This window comes from Pelodiscus sinensis, chromosome 19 (assembly GCF_049634645.1).
Source record: "Pelodiscus sinensis isolate JC-2024 chromosome 19, ASM4963464v1, whole genome shotgun sequence".
Taxonomy (NCBI): domain Eukaryota; kingdom Metazoa; phylum Chordata; order Testudines; family Trionychidae; genus Pelodiscus; species Pelodiscus sinensis.
In genome coordinates this window covers 2,891,289-2,903,205 of record NC_134729.1, presented here as the reverse complement: position 1 = coordinate 2,903,205, position 11,917 = coordinate 2,891,289, and the positions used below count along the sequence as shown (strand labels likewise).

The window sequence follows — 11,917 nt, the reverse complement described above, 5'->3', positions numbered from 1 at the left end:
GGACTCGGAGGCAGCGCCCTTGCAAGCAGCTGCCCAAGATCGCGGTACCACCCACGTTCGTCCTGCCTGCCCCCCCAGTCCCTCGCCGTGACTCTGCATCGGTGGCCCTGCCTCCCACCCCGGCCCCTCCAGGCCCAGAACTTCGATGTGAACTCCTCCCCTCTTGTACAGCCCCTGAGAGCCGGATGGGTCCAGACCACAGCCCCAAGGGCCACAAACGGAGGCCGAGCAGGCAGAGAGCATGAAAAAGCGCCCACCCGAAATGATGCCTGGATGGGGCAAGTTGGGAGTTTGCAGCCGGATTTGGCTGCCTGTTGGTGTGAGTGTGTGTGTGTGTATACATGTGTGCGCGTACATACTGTGTGCGCGTGCGTGTGTTTGTGTGTGTATACGTACTGTGCGCGTGCGTGTGTGTATACGTACTGTGCGTGTGTTTGCACGCTCTGTGTGTGTGTATGTGTGTGCGCGCACGCTCAGTGTGTGTGTCTTTGCAGGCTCTGTGTGTGCATGTGTGTTAGTGTGTGCACTGATCCATCCCAGGTTTTCAAAGTGTCTCTGAAATTGTAGACAGCATGCTGTGTGAATTCAGTTGTAGGGTCTTCCCTCACACCGCCTCACACAGTGCACAACCCTCCTCCACCCTCAGCCTTCAAAGTTTTTCTTAAAAAAAAAAAAAAAAAAGCTTCGAAAAACTGCTCCACAACTTGAAAGGGGCAAGAAGGAGAAAAAATTTTTTTTGTGTCTTTCCTGACACTTCCCCCAAAGCCCCAGCGCAGCATCAAAGCCGAGCAGCGTAACGCTGAGTCGCTCTCCCATGTGGAAAGACTCAAGAAATCATCAGGAAAGTTTCTTAAAGAAAAACAAAACTTCCTTCTCCAAGGTGGTCCCGGGCTGCAGTCTGAGAATGGAATATTTATAACCCGGCCTGCGTCGGGCAGATGGGACAAAAAGCACATTTTTTAACCATTTTTTTTCCTTCGAGTGGATTTCCAGGGAAAAGACAGAAACGAAAGATGGGGAAAGTTTTGTGACGGGGAAGGCTCGCAGGCTCCGTGGCTGCCGGTTTGGGTTTGCTGGTTTAATCCTTTCGCTGGATGTTACATTTTTCTCCGGGAAAGAAGCCAAGTCCCCCGAAAAGTGGAGTTCCAGCCTCAAGGCACCAAAGCGAGCGATTTTGGGGGAGAAAACACTGAAAAGGAAAAGAAAAGGGTCCTTCCTTTGGATCGTGAGTCACTATCCCGTTCCAGCTCCCAAAGGTACGATTCATTTTTTTAGAATCACTTTTTCTTTTATAAAATGTTAACTACAATTCTGAGGGGAGCAGGAATTTTGCCCAGTATTGTGGTTTCTGGTTCCAGGGGATTGTTTTGCTTTTAGGACACTTTGTCTCAGGACCTGCCGGAAGGATTTTAATTTTGGGGGTTTTTTTCAACCACACAAACCTTGCGAAAGGCTTGATCCTTTTTGGCCGCGGCGAGATGCGTAAGTAGCTATTCCGTGACTCCAGACTTCGGTGCCCACAGGCAAAGCGCAACTGTAGCTAGTTGGCTTCGAATTCCTATGTGCCCCATGGCCAACAAAACCCAGCTGACTTGACAGTAAATTTCCCTTCGTCCAAGTTTAATTTGCAAAGTTTCCAAGTCGCTTTTTTCTCCTCTCCCTTCCTCTCCTTTTGGCAATGCAATCCAGGAGGCTCCCGACGTCTGGACTCAGATCAGGTCCAATGAACCCAGCCGGGAGTGTGTGTGTGGGGTGGGGGGCACGGCCAATTACTTTGCCAAACTGGAATTTGCGGGGGTGCTTTCCTGGGCTGCGGAGACACACGCAGGCCTGGTGGCTGGGCCGCGATCGCCCAAGGAGATGCGGCCGGCTGGTGCGAGGCAGAGCCTGGGGCGGGCGGGCGGGGTGGACGCCGGTACCGGGACAGACCAGGTGGAGGAGAGGGAGGGTGGAGACTCCAGGGACAGGTGCAGCCTCAAGGTGAATGCAAAGGGCGGGCTGCTCCCTTGGGGTATCTGTGGAGGGGCGGGGAGGGCCCCGCAGGCCAGGAGGAGGGAGCCGGGGGGCGGATGCTGCTGAGGCCCCGAGAGCAGGGGATGCCCCCCAGCCGGGGTTGTGGATCTGGGGGGAAGGAGGCGATGGGGCTGGGTGATAAGTGGGCACCTGGAGCAGCCCGTCTGTGGCTGCTGGGAATCCCCGGCGTGCCGGCTGCCCCCCCCCCCAGAGCCCCCGGCCGTGCCAGGAACACCTGGGCCAGCCCCTGCCCCTCCGCGGTGCCAGGCCCATCTCCAGCGCGGCGGCCGGGGCCTGACCTCGCCGGGCAGAGGGAGCCGGAGCCGGCCCGGGCGCGGTCCCGCCGCACCCCTGGTCCCTTGGCCGGCTGCCGGGCAGCGTTGGCAGGGCCCGTTCAGGGCGAGGCTGCAGCTTTCACACTCCCCAGAGGAGCGTCCCAGAAGCCACCGGGAATCAAACCCGGGGGCCGGGAGAGGCCAGTGGCTGCCCCACCCGGGGAATCCTCGGCCCAGCCCAGGGGCCCTGAGCTGCACGCTGCCGCGTCAGCAGTTCCTGGGCTTGCCACAGAGATGTTCAGGGCTGGGTGGGAAGGGAGAGCCCCTCCGTGGCGGGGGGCTCGGCAGGAGGTGCCTGGTGGTAACACCTGGAGGTGCCGACGGGCCGGGTGCTGCAAAGACCCGACCCCAGATCAGGGCCCTGCCCGGCTGCATGGACCCGACTCGAAATCATGGACCCGACCAGAGAGCAGAGCCCGCCAGGCTGCATGGACCCCAGATCTCTACCTACAAACTCTGCCCGAGAGTCTCGGCCTTTCGGGGGCTCACGCACCACGGCCCATTGAGCCCTCGGTCTCCGCTGAGCCTGCCGGCTCGGTGCCCGGGGTGCGGGTGGCTTTTCCAAGCAGACCCCCCCGTTAGGAGCCACAGGGGCCCAGCGGGCGCAGTGCAGGAGGGCAGCCAGTTCTGCTCACATCCCTGGGCCGCGGCTGAGGCCCAAAGCCGGGTGCTGACGCGGGGGCACCGCATCGGCTTGGAAACAGCTTGAAATTCAGCCCTGTAGACAAAGCCCCGGTTCAGCCAGCGCGCGGGCTCCGAGCTGCAGCCCTGAGAAGCGGTTTGCTCCCAGGGAGAGCGTGCATTCGCGTCCCTGAATACCCCCTGGCCCCCGCTCGGCCCGGCTCCCTGGGCGTCTCCGTCGCTCTCTGGGCCCCATTTTCAGGGGCCACACATGGGCCCTGCACTCGGCCACGCCCCGTGGCCCGAAGGGTGCATCCTATGGTGCCAGGAGCCAGCGGGGCCTGGCCCAGCTCTGCAGCGCCGGGGCCGTGCGAGGCTCCGGGGTCACTAGGCAGGGACTGGTTTTGAAGGTTAAATATCAATTTACATCAAGCGCATTGTTTGCCCCTGGGCCCCCCAGGGCTGTTCTGGGACTGCTGGGTGGCCAGGGGCCGGGAGCCAGGGCCCTGTTCCTGCCTTCACCGCTGATTCCGGCTGGGTCCCTTGGCCCCTCTGCGGCTCTGGGGCGGTGACATTGCAGCTACGACTCCCTGTCTCCCAGGCTGTAAATTGTTGGGCGTCTCTGGCTGCCAAAGCAGCGGGTGCCAGGCCAGGGCGGAGGGGCAGGGGCTAAGTGAGGCAGTGCCAGGACTGGCGGAGAGGCAGGGTGAGCAGGCGGCAGGGCAGGGGTCGGGGCGGACGCAGGGCAGGCCCTGGGATACAAGTGGCCTCGGTGACGGGTACAGCCCTTCCGCCTGTTTGTTGATTTGTGCGACTGACTCCATGTGACGCTCGGTCCCCGCCCAGCGCCGGCTCCTGTCGGCTCCGGGGCAGCTGGGCACGGTACCCCTGGCCAGACGGGGGCCGCAGCTCTAAAGCTGCGGGGGAGGCTGCCTCGCATCCCGGCTTTTCTCGGGCCCGTCCCGGACGCTCGCCCGCTCTCAGCGTGGCTTCTGGTCTATGGGTCATGTGGGTGGGGGATTTCAGTCCCCCACTTGGGGGCTGTGGATCAGGGGTGAGGGGCACCGGCAGGGCTGGGGGGTCAGGGGCTGGAGGTTGGGGGTGAGGGGTGCCGGCAGGGCTGGGGGGCTGCGGGTCGGCAGTGAGGGGCACCGGCCAGGCTAGGGGGCCGGGCTGGGGGGCTGGCAGAGGCTGCAGGTGAGGGGTTCCGGCACAGCTGGCTGGAGCTTGGCTGCAGTGCGGCACAGGGAGCCGGGCGAGGCTGCCCGCTGCAGAGAAGCCTCCGTCCCATGCAGTGAGTCATTGGACACCTTGCAACATGTCGGGGCCCTGGGGTGGGGAGGGCGAGGCTGGAAGCTGGAGCCGAGCCCACAGCTGGAGACTCCCGTAACTCGAGGCCCGCTGGGGGGGGGGGGGGACACCCCGCACCTGGTGGCACCTGGGTGACCTTTTGCATTCAAAGGGGGCCAGCTCCATTGTGCTGTGGGCTGCTAGCTTACAGCCCCCCTCAGCCCCTCGCCTGCCCTGTTCTGCTCACACGAGGCCTCACCCGGCCCCCCCGCCTGCCGCGTCTCCCCCGGCCTGTGCCACCGCCCAGCTGGCTTTATGGGTGTCTTCGCCCAGCCCCCGTTGGGGCAGCCGGGACGCCCGGGTTCTGCTGCTCACTCGGACGCGCAGCGTGTCTGTGGGTCCGAAACCACCACCTCGCCCTGCCTCAGTTTCCCCAGTGCCGGCAGGCTGCAGCGATGGCGCCAGACGGCTGGCAAGGCTCCGTGGGGAAGGCGAGGGGCTGCAGAGCCCCCCCGTAGGGCTCCCAGTGAAGTTGTGTCTCCGCTTTGCCTCCCAGCAGCCCCTCCCACCCTGCCAAAGCTGCAGAGAAACCAGGGTGCAGCTGCCAGGAGCAGGAAGAGGCAGAAACAGCTGGGGATGAGGAGTTAGGGGGAGTTTGGGGCTGCCCCTCTGTCCCCTGGATCTCAACACACCGCCCAGTTATGGGGCGTGCTGGAGCCGAGCTGTGCGGGTGGGGCCAGTTTTCTGCAGGCTCGCTGCTACACGGTGAGTGGCTTGGGGTATGGCCGGGAGGCTGGGCTCCAGGCGAGGTGTTTTCTATTTCTTGTCCCCTTCTGCAGCGGCTGAGGGGGGAACTGCCGACAGGGGAGCATCCTGCCCCAAAGTCGGAGGGGTTTGATCCCTTTCCCAGGCTCGCATCTGCCCAGCACCACACGGTCCTTCCCCATCCTCCGCGGCAGCCCCGCTGCACTGTCTGGTGGCCAGGAGTTCCGCAGGCTAGCCGGGGACTGGCTGGGTCCTAGCTGGGGACGAGAAGCGGGACACTGTGGACGGGTCTCACACACCACAAACGCCAAGCGTGTCTCCCCCATAACTCCTCCCCCGCCCCACTCTCTGGGGGGGACGGGGCCTGCGAGCGGGGGTGGGGACGGCTCTGCTGCCCAGGACTGGGCGGGATTGTCTGCTCAGCCCGGGGCAGGCGGGACTTCCTGAGCACAGAGAAAGGGGGGGAGTTAAGGTCATCCATCATGGGGGGTGGAGATTTTGGGATTTGTTCCCCTCCCCCTTTGCTTCCCTGGGGGGAGGCACCGGCCCCTTGGCCATCCTCCTGAGCTGATAGGCCATTGTGAGATCCTACCTGGATGTCCTGCTTTCAGCAAGGCGTGTGTGTGTGTGCAGGTGCGTGTGTGCGCATGTGTGTGTGTGCATGTGTACGTACGTGTGTGTGTGCATGCGCGTGCGGATATGTGTATGGGTGCGTGTGTCCACGTGCATGTGTGTGCACGTATGTGTGTGTGTGTGCATGTGTTTGTATGTGTGTGCGCACGTGTGCATGGTGCGTGTATGTGCGTGTGCTTGTGTGTGCGAGTGCACACGTGTGTGAGCTCACAGGCGCTGTGGGGCACTCTGCTGGACAGCCCCATGTGGATTTACCAGCTTGCCCAGGAGGCTAACGGAGAGCTGGGGGAACCCCCCCCCCCAGAACAGGGCACTGCGGGGCTTGGCCACTGCCCAGGGTCTGAACTGGGGTCTCTGGAGCAGGACCCCGGTGCAGTAGGTCTCCCCCCCGGCCGGCATGTGGCCCCTGGCAGCCCCCGGCTCTGCAGGGCGGCACAGAGGAGCTAATGGGGGGGCGTCTCCTAGGGAAGCCATGGGGAGCCCCTGGGGCGCTCGATGGAGGGGAGCCCGGGGACCCGGCACTGGCCTGGCTGACCCAGCCCCGGCCCCGGCCTCGGCTCTCCCAACCCCCGGGCTGCGGACCACCTTGGAACTGGTCCCCCGCCCTCCCCACGCTGGGATCAGCCTCCTTTCAGAGCCCCTGAACCTGAAGCGATGGGCTTTGAGGCAGCTGTCTGGCCCCGCAGATTAGCAGCGGGGTCTGAATGAGGCAGGCGGCCCACGGGAGGGGTCAGGCGCAGTGGGGGGCTGGGATGGAGAGACGAGGCCCCGTCCCGGACAGGGCGAGCAGGGGCCGGCCTGGCGCTCCTGGGGCAGCAGGACAGGCCCCCGGCTGGGCATTCCGTGACTTGTGGGCCCCCCGCGAGCCCTGGGGCTGAAGGGACCCAGCGGCCCAGCTGGAGGGTCCTGCTGGGCACCGGAAGCCCACGGGGGCCCTGGGGAGCTGGCTCTCCAGGGGCTGCCCCCAGCGTGGCCAGGACGTGGCCCGGGCGGTGCAGGGGGCAGGCCCTGTGGTGGGCATGGGCGAGGGGCGTTGGGCGGCGCAGTGTTTGCCTGGGGCCGTGCAGCGTTCAAGCAATGCAGCCCTGGGCTGACCTCGGGGCCACGGGGGGGGGGGGGGGGGATGGCGGCTGATCTGTGGCTGGGCTGGGCTGGCCAAACTCCCCCAGAAGCCAGGCCCCAACTTGCCCCTGCCAGTGTCTGGGCATTGGAGGGGGTGCCAGCCCCCCCCGGCCCCTCACCCCAACACCCAGCCCCCCATAACACCCAGCCCCTCACCCCAACACCCAACCCCCCACAACACCCAGCCCCTCACCCCAACACCCAACCCCCCACAACACCCAGCCCCTCACCCCAACACCCCTATAACACCCAGCCCCTCACCCCAACACCCAGCCCCCCATAACACCCAGCCCCTCACCCCAACACCCAGCCCCCCATAACACCCAGCCCCTCACCCCAACACCCAACACCCCTATAACATCCAGCCCCTCACCCCAACACCCAACCCCCCATAACACCCAGCCCCTCACCCCAACACCCAGCCCCCCAGAACACCCAGCCCCTCACCCCAACACTCCTATAACACCCAGCCCCTCACCCCAACACCCAACACCCCTATAACACCCAGCCCTTCACCCCAACACCCAACCCCCCATAACACCCAGCCCCTCACCCCAACACCCAGCCCCCCAGAACACCCAGCCCCTCACCCCAACACTCCTATAACACCCAGCCCCTCACCCCAACACCCAACCCCCCATAACACCCAGCCCCTCACCCCAACACCCAGCCCTTTACCCCAACCCCCCATAACACCTAGCCCCTCACCCAATCCCCCATAACACTCAGCCCCTCACCCCAACACCCAGCCCCCCATAACACCCAGCCCCTCACTCCAACACCCAACCCTCCCACCATAACATCCGCCCCCCCGGCAGCTCCCCAGTCCCCTGGGCCAAGCCCCCAGCAGGGGCAGCCTAGGGTGGGGGCCTAGGCAGAAGAGCACAGTTAGCTGGGGGGTGGATGGGGTGGACGGAGGAGGGGTAAGTCTCATGCCGGGCCAGGACACACAGTGATCTGGGGAGCTCCCTGAGGGGTCACTGGGGAGCTGGCGGGGGGGCACTGGGGGGCGCTGGGGAGCAGCTTGGCCGGGGAGGGCCCCGGGGTTCGCAGGGCAGCGGCTTGGCTCCCGGCGGGGGTGTATTTCCCACACACGAGGAGCTGCCTCTTCGCTGGGCCTGGGATCTCGGCCTAACCCAGCCCTGACGTCAGGTTCCCCGCCCGGGGCTGGGGGCCGTTAAACCTGCGGGAGCCGGGCTGCACCAGCTGGGAGAAGAGGGACGGAGCTAAGGGGCAGGACTGGGCTGGCAGGGGCTGGGGGGCAGGCGTGAGGGGCAGGGCAGGGCTGGCGGGGCTGGGGGGCAGGCGTGAGGGGCAGGGCAGGGCTGGCGGGGCTGAGGGGCAGGCGTGAGGGGCAGGGCAGGGCTGGCGGGGCTGAGGGGCAGGCGTGAGGGGCAGGACTGGGCTGGCGGGGCTGAGGGGCAGGCGTGAGGGGCAGGACTGGGCTGGCGGGGCTGAGGGGCAGGCGTGAGGGGCAGGGCAGGGCTGGCGGGGCTGAGGGGCAGGCGTGAGGGGCAGGGCAGGGCTGGCGGGGCTGGTATTTCCCCTGCCGGCTCCCAGGAGGGACCAAGCTCTGAGATTGGCCCCTCCTGCCCATGCTCTGGGGACAGGGCTGGGGGCTCCGTGCCGGGCCGGCAGGGGGATGCTGCGTCGGCCCCACACGCCCTTCCGGTTAGAACAGGGGGCGGCAGGTTCCCGCCACTGGGACCTCCAAGCATCCGGCCCAGAAGCTACTTGCATGGGGAGAAGCATCAGCTTCCCTCGAGGGGCAGCAAGATATGGGGGGGTGGGTTGATCCCCCCAGGTATTGGGGGGCAGATGGACACAGGGTCCTGTCCGTTTGTCTGTCCACCTAGCTATATGTCTGTCGGTCTATCTATGTATCCATCCTCATACATCCCCCATCTATCTATCTATCTATCTATCTATCTATCTATCTATCTATCTATCTATCTATCTATCCCCACACACCCCATCTATCTATCTATCTATCTATCTATCTATCTATCTATCTATCTATCTATCTATCTATCTATCTATCCCCACACACCCATCTATCTATCTATCTATCTATCTATCTATCTATCCCCACACACCCCATCTATCTATCTATCTATCTATCTATCTATCTATCTATCTATCTATCTATCTATCTATCTATCTATCCCCACACACCCCATCTATCTATCTATCTATCTATCTATCTATCTATCTATCTATCTATCTATCCCCACACACCCCATCTATCTATCTATCTATCTATCTATCTATCTATCTATCTATCTATCTCCGCACACCCCCTCTATCTATCTATCTATCTATCTATCTATCTATCTATCTATCTATCTATCTATCTATCTATCTATCCCCACACACCCCATCTATCTATCTATCTATCTATCTATCTATCTATCTATCTATCTATCTATCTATCCCCATACACCCCCTCTATCTATCTATCTATCTATCTATCTATCTATCTATCTATCTATCTATCCCTACACACCCCCTCTATCTATCTATCTATCCCCATACACCCCCTCTATCTATCTATCTATCTATCTATCTATCTATCTATCTATCTATCTATCTATCCCCACACACCCCATCTATCTATCTATCTATCTATCTATCTATCTATCTATCTATCTATCTATCTATCTATCTATCTATCTATCTATCCCTACACACCCCCTCTATCTATCCCCATACAGTCCACATCTAACCATCTATCTCAATACATCTTTCTTTCTTTCTTTCTTTCTTTCTTTCTTTCTTTCTTTCTTTCTTTCTTTCTTTCTTTCTTTCTTTCTTTCTTTCCCTCCCTCCCGGCTCCCGGGGACTCTCGGGCCGAGGCCGCTGTCCCCCATGCCCGGTGCGCGGCCTGCACGCCGGGCGCTGCAGCCGCTGGCCGCGGCCCATGTTGCTGGCAGGCGGGGGAGGAATGCGTGTCAGTTTGAGTTTCTTGGCAGGGAGAGCTCCCTGCAATCCAGCCTGCACTTGGCTCTCAAATTTATGCCCATAGGCTGCTACTTGGGTGGGCCGGGGCCGGCTGGGCGGAGGGGGGGAGCTGGCTTGTCGTTCCCATTGGCTGCTGGGACGGGAGCGCATCTCCTGCTCCCCCTCCTGCCCCAAACTCTTCCTGCTGGGGGGTGGGGATTGGCAACTCACCCCCTGTAATCTGCAGCCCCCGGCTGGTTCAAACCTCCAGGCTATGCGCTGGGCCCCCCTGCTGACACGGGTGGGCACCTCGGGAGGGCAGAGGGGGCACAGCCGGGAGCTGGGGTCCCCCATAGGGTTCTGGGAGAAGCGCCGAGTAAAGCCAGGCCCCCAGCCCAGGCCCACGGAGACGCCTGGACCCTGGCTGGGGGAGGGGAAGGCAGCATGGCCCCGTGTCTCCCTGGTGTGCTGGAGCGTGACACCAGCGCGTGAGTGGGTGGCCGGGCGTGCCCACAGACACGTGCTGGGTGTGTAGGGGGCAGGGGTGAGCTGTAGACATGTTGTGGCCATCTGCGGGCTGCGAGTGTGCATGGGAGTGTAGCGTATGTGGCATGCATGCATGTACCATGTATGTAGCAGGGGGTGCTTGTGTCTGTGCTCTGCATGTGTGCATGGAGCCTCATGTGCATGTTCAGTGCACAGTCCGTGTGGCAGGCATGTGGCCTTGTGTTGTGTGTATGATCCATGTGGCAGGCATGTGGCTGGGTGTGTGTTGTGCATGCAGTGCATGTGTGAGGCCATATATGTTGTATGTACAGTCCATGTGCATGTGACAATGTATGTTTGGTTTACAGTCTGTATGGGATGCATATAGCAGCATGTGTGTTGTATTTACAATTTGTGGGGCATGCCTGTGGCTGCAGGTGTTGTATGTACGGTCCGTGTGGCATGCATGTTGCAATGGCTGTTGTATGTACAGTCCATGTGGCATGCATGTTGCAATGGCTGTTGTATGTACGGTCCATGTGGCATGCATGTTGCAATGGCTGTTGTATGTACGGTCCATGTGGCATGCATGTGGCTGCAGGTGTTGTATGTACGGTCCGTGTGGCATGCATGTTGCAATGGCTGTTGTATGTACGGTCCATGTGGCATGCCTGTGGCTGCAGGTGTTGTATGTACGGTCCGTGTGGCATGCATGTTGCAGTGGCTGTTGTATGTACGGTCCATGTGGCATGCATGTTGCAGTGGCTGTTGTATGTGCAGTCCGTGTGGCATGCATGTGGCTGCAGGTGTTGTATGTACGGTCCGTGTGGCATGCATGTGACAGCAAGTGTTGTACGTACAGTGCGTGTGGCCATGGGTGCTATTCATACAGTCCGTGTGGTGTGCTGGCGGGTGGTGCATGCGTGTCCCCGGGGGAGGCAGCTGAGGATGGTGTGAAGCAGGGTCGTGCTGACCCCCAAGCTGGGTGTTTCCACCGCGTTGCGGGGGCCCCTCCCATCCAGAGGCTGGCCCGGTGCTGCCAGTGGGTGGAGATGGGGGGGCTGGCTCAGGACTAGAAGCCGCCAGAGACCATGGACAAGAGGCTGAGCAGGAGGCCACCAAACTGCTCCCCACTGCCCTGCCCTGGGGGGAGCCAGAGAAGCCCCCAGCGCAGCAAGTCGAGGGGGGCTCTGGAGTGTGGCTGGGAGGTCACGGCCAGTTGCCCCGAGTCCATGGGCCCAGGCTGTCACCCTCCTGCCAGTGCCCCACTGTGCCACCCTGCTGTGCCCTGGGCTCCCCCGCAGCCCTGCCCCTCACCCCTGACCCGCAGCCCCTGCCAGCCCAGCCCTGGGCTCCCCTGCAGCCCTGCTCCTCACCCCTGACCCACAGCCCCTGCCAGCCCAGCCCTGGGCTCCCCCGCAGCCCTGCCCCTCACCCCTGACCCGCAGCCCCTGCCAGCCCAGCCCTGGGCTCCCTGCACCCATCTCTGCTCCTTGCAGCCCGTGTGCACCGCTGTCTCGTGTCCACGGCATCTGCAGCGGTGCTGGCATCTCTCCTGTCTCCCCGCGGGCGGGGGGGGGGAGCTGCAGCGCCGCAGGGGGGTCTGTCCGTGGGGTAGCAGGGGGCTCCAGGACCGGGAGCAGTCAGGGCTGTGGAATAGAGGCAGGGCTGGGCCACGGACCAGCAGGCGAGAGCTCAGGGCCACGGAGCCA

The 11,917-nt window shown here is 62.4% G+C and overlaps 1 protein-coding gene across 1 annotated transcript in view; it reads left to right on the top strand.

The window, feature by feature from the left end:
- The first annotated feature begins 280 nt into the window (after positions 1–280).
- Positions 281–11,917, top strand: part of GLI1 (GLI family zinc finger 1) — a 35,353-nt gene continuing 23,716 nt past the window's right edge. The window contains exon 1 of the mRNA XM_075901789.1: positions 281–1,256. The gene's annotated coding sequence lies outside the window, so the exon portion shown is untranslated. The remainder of the gene's footprint in view (positions 1,257–11,917) is intronic.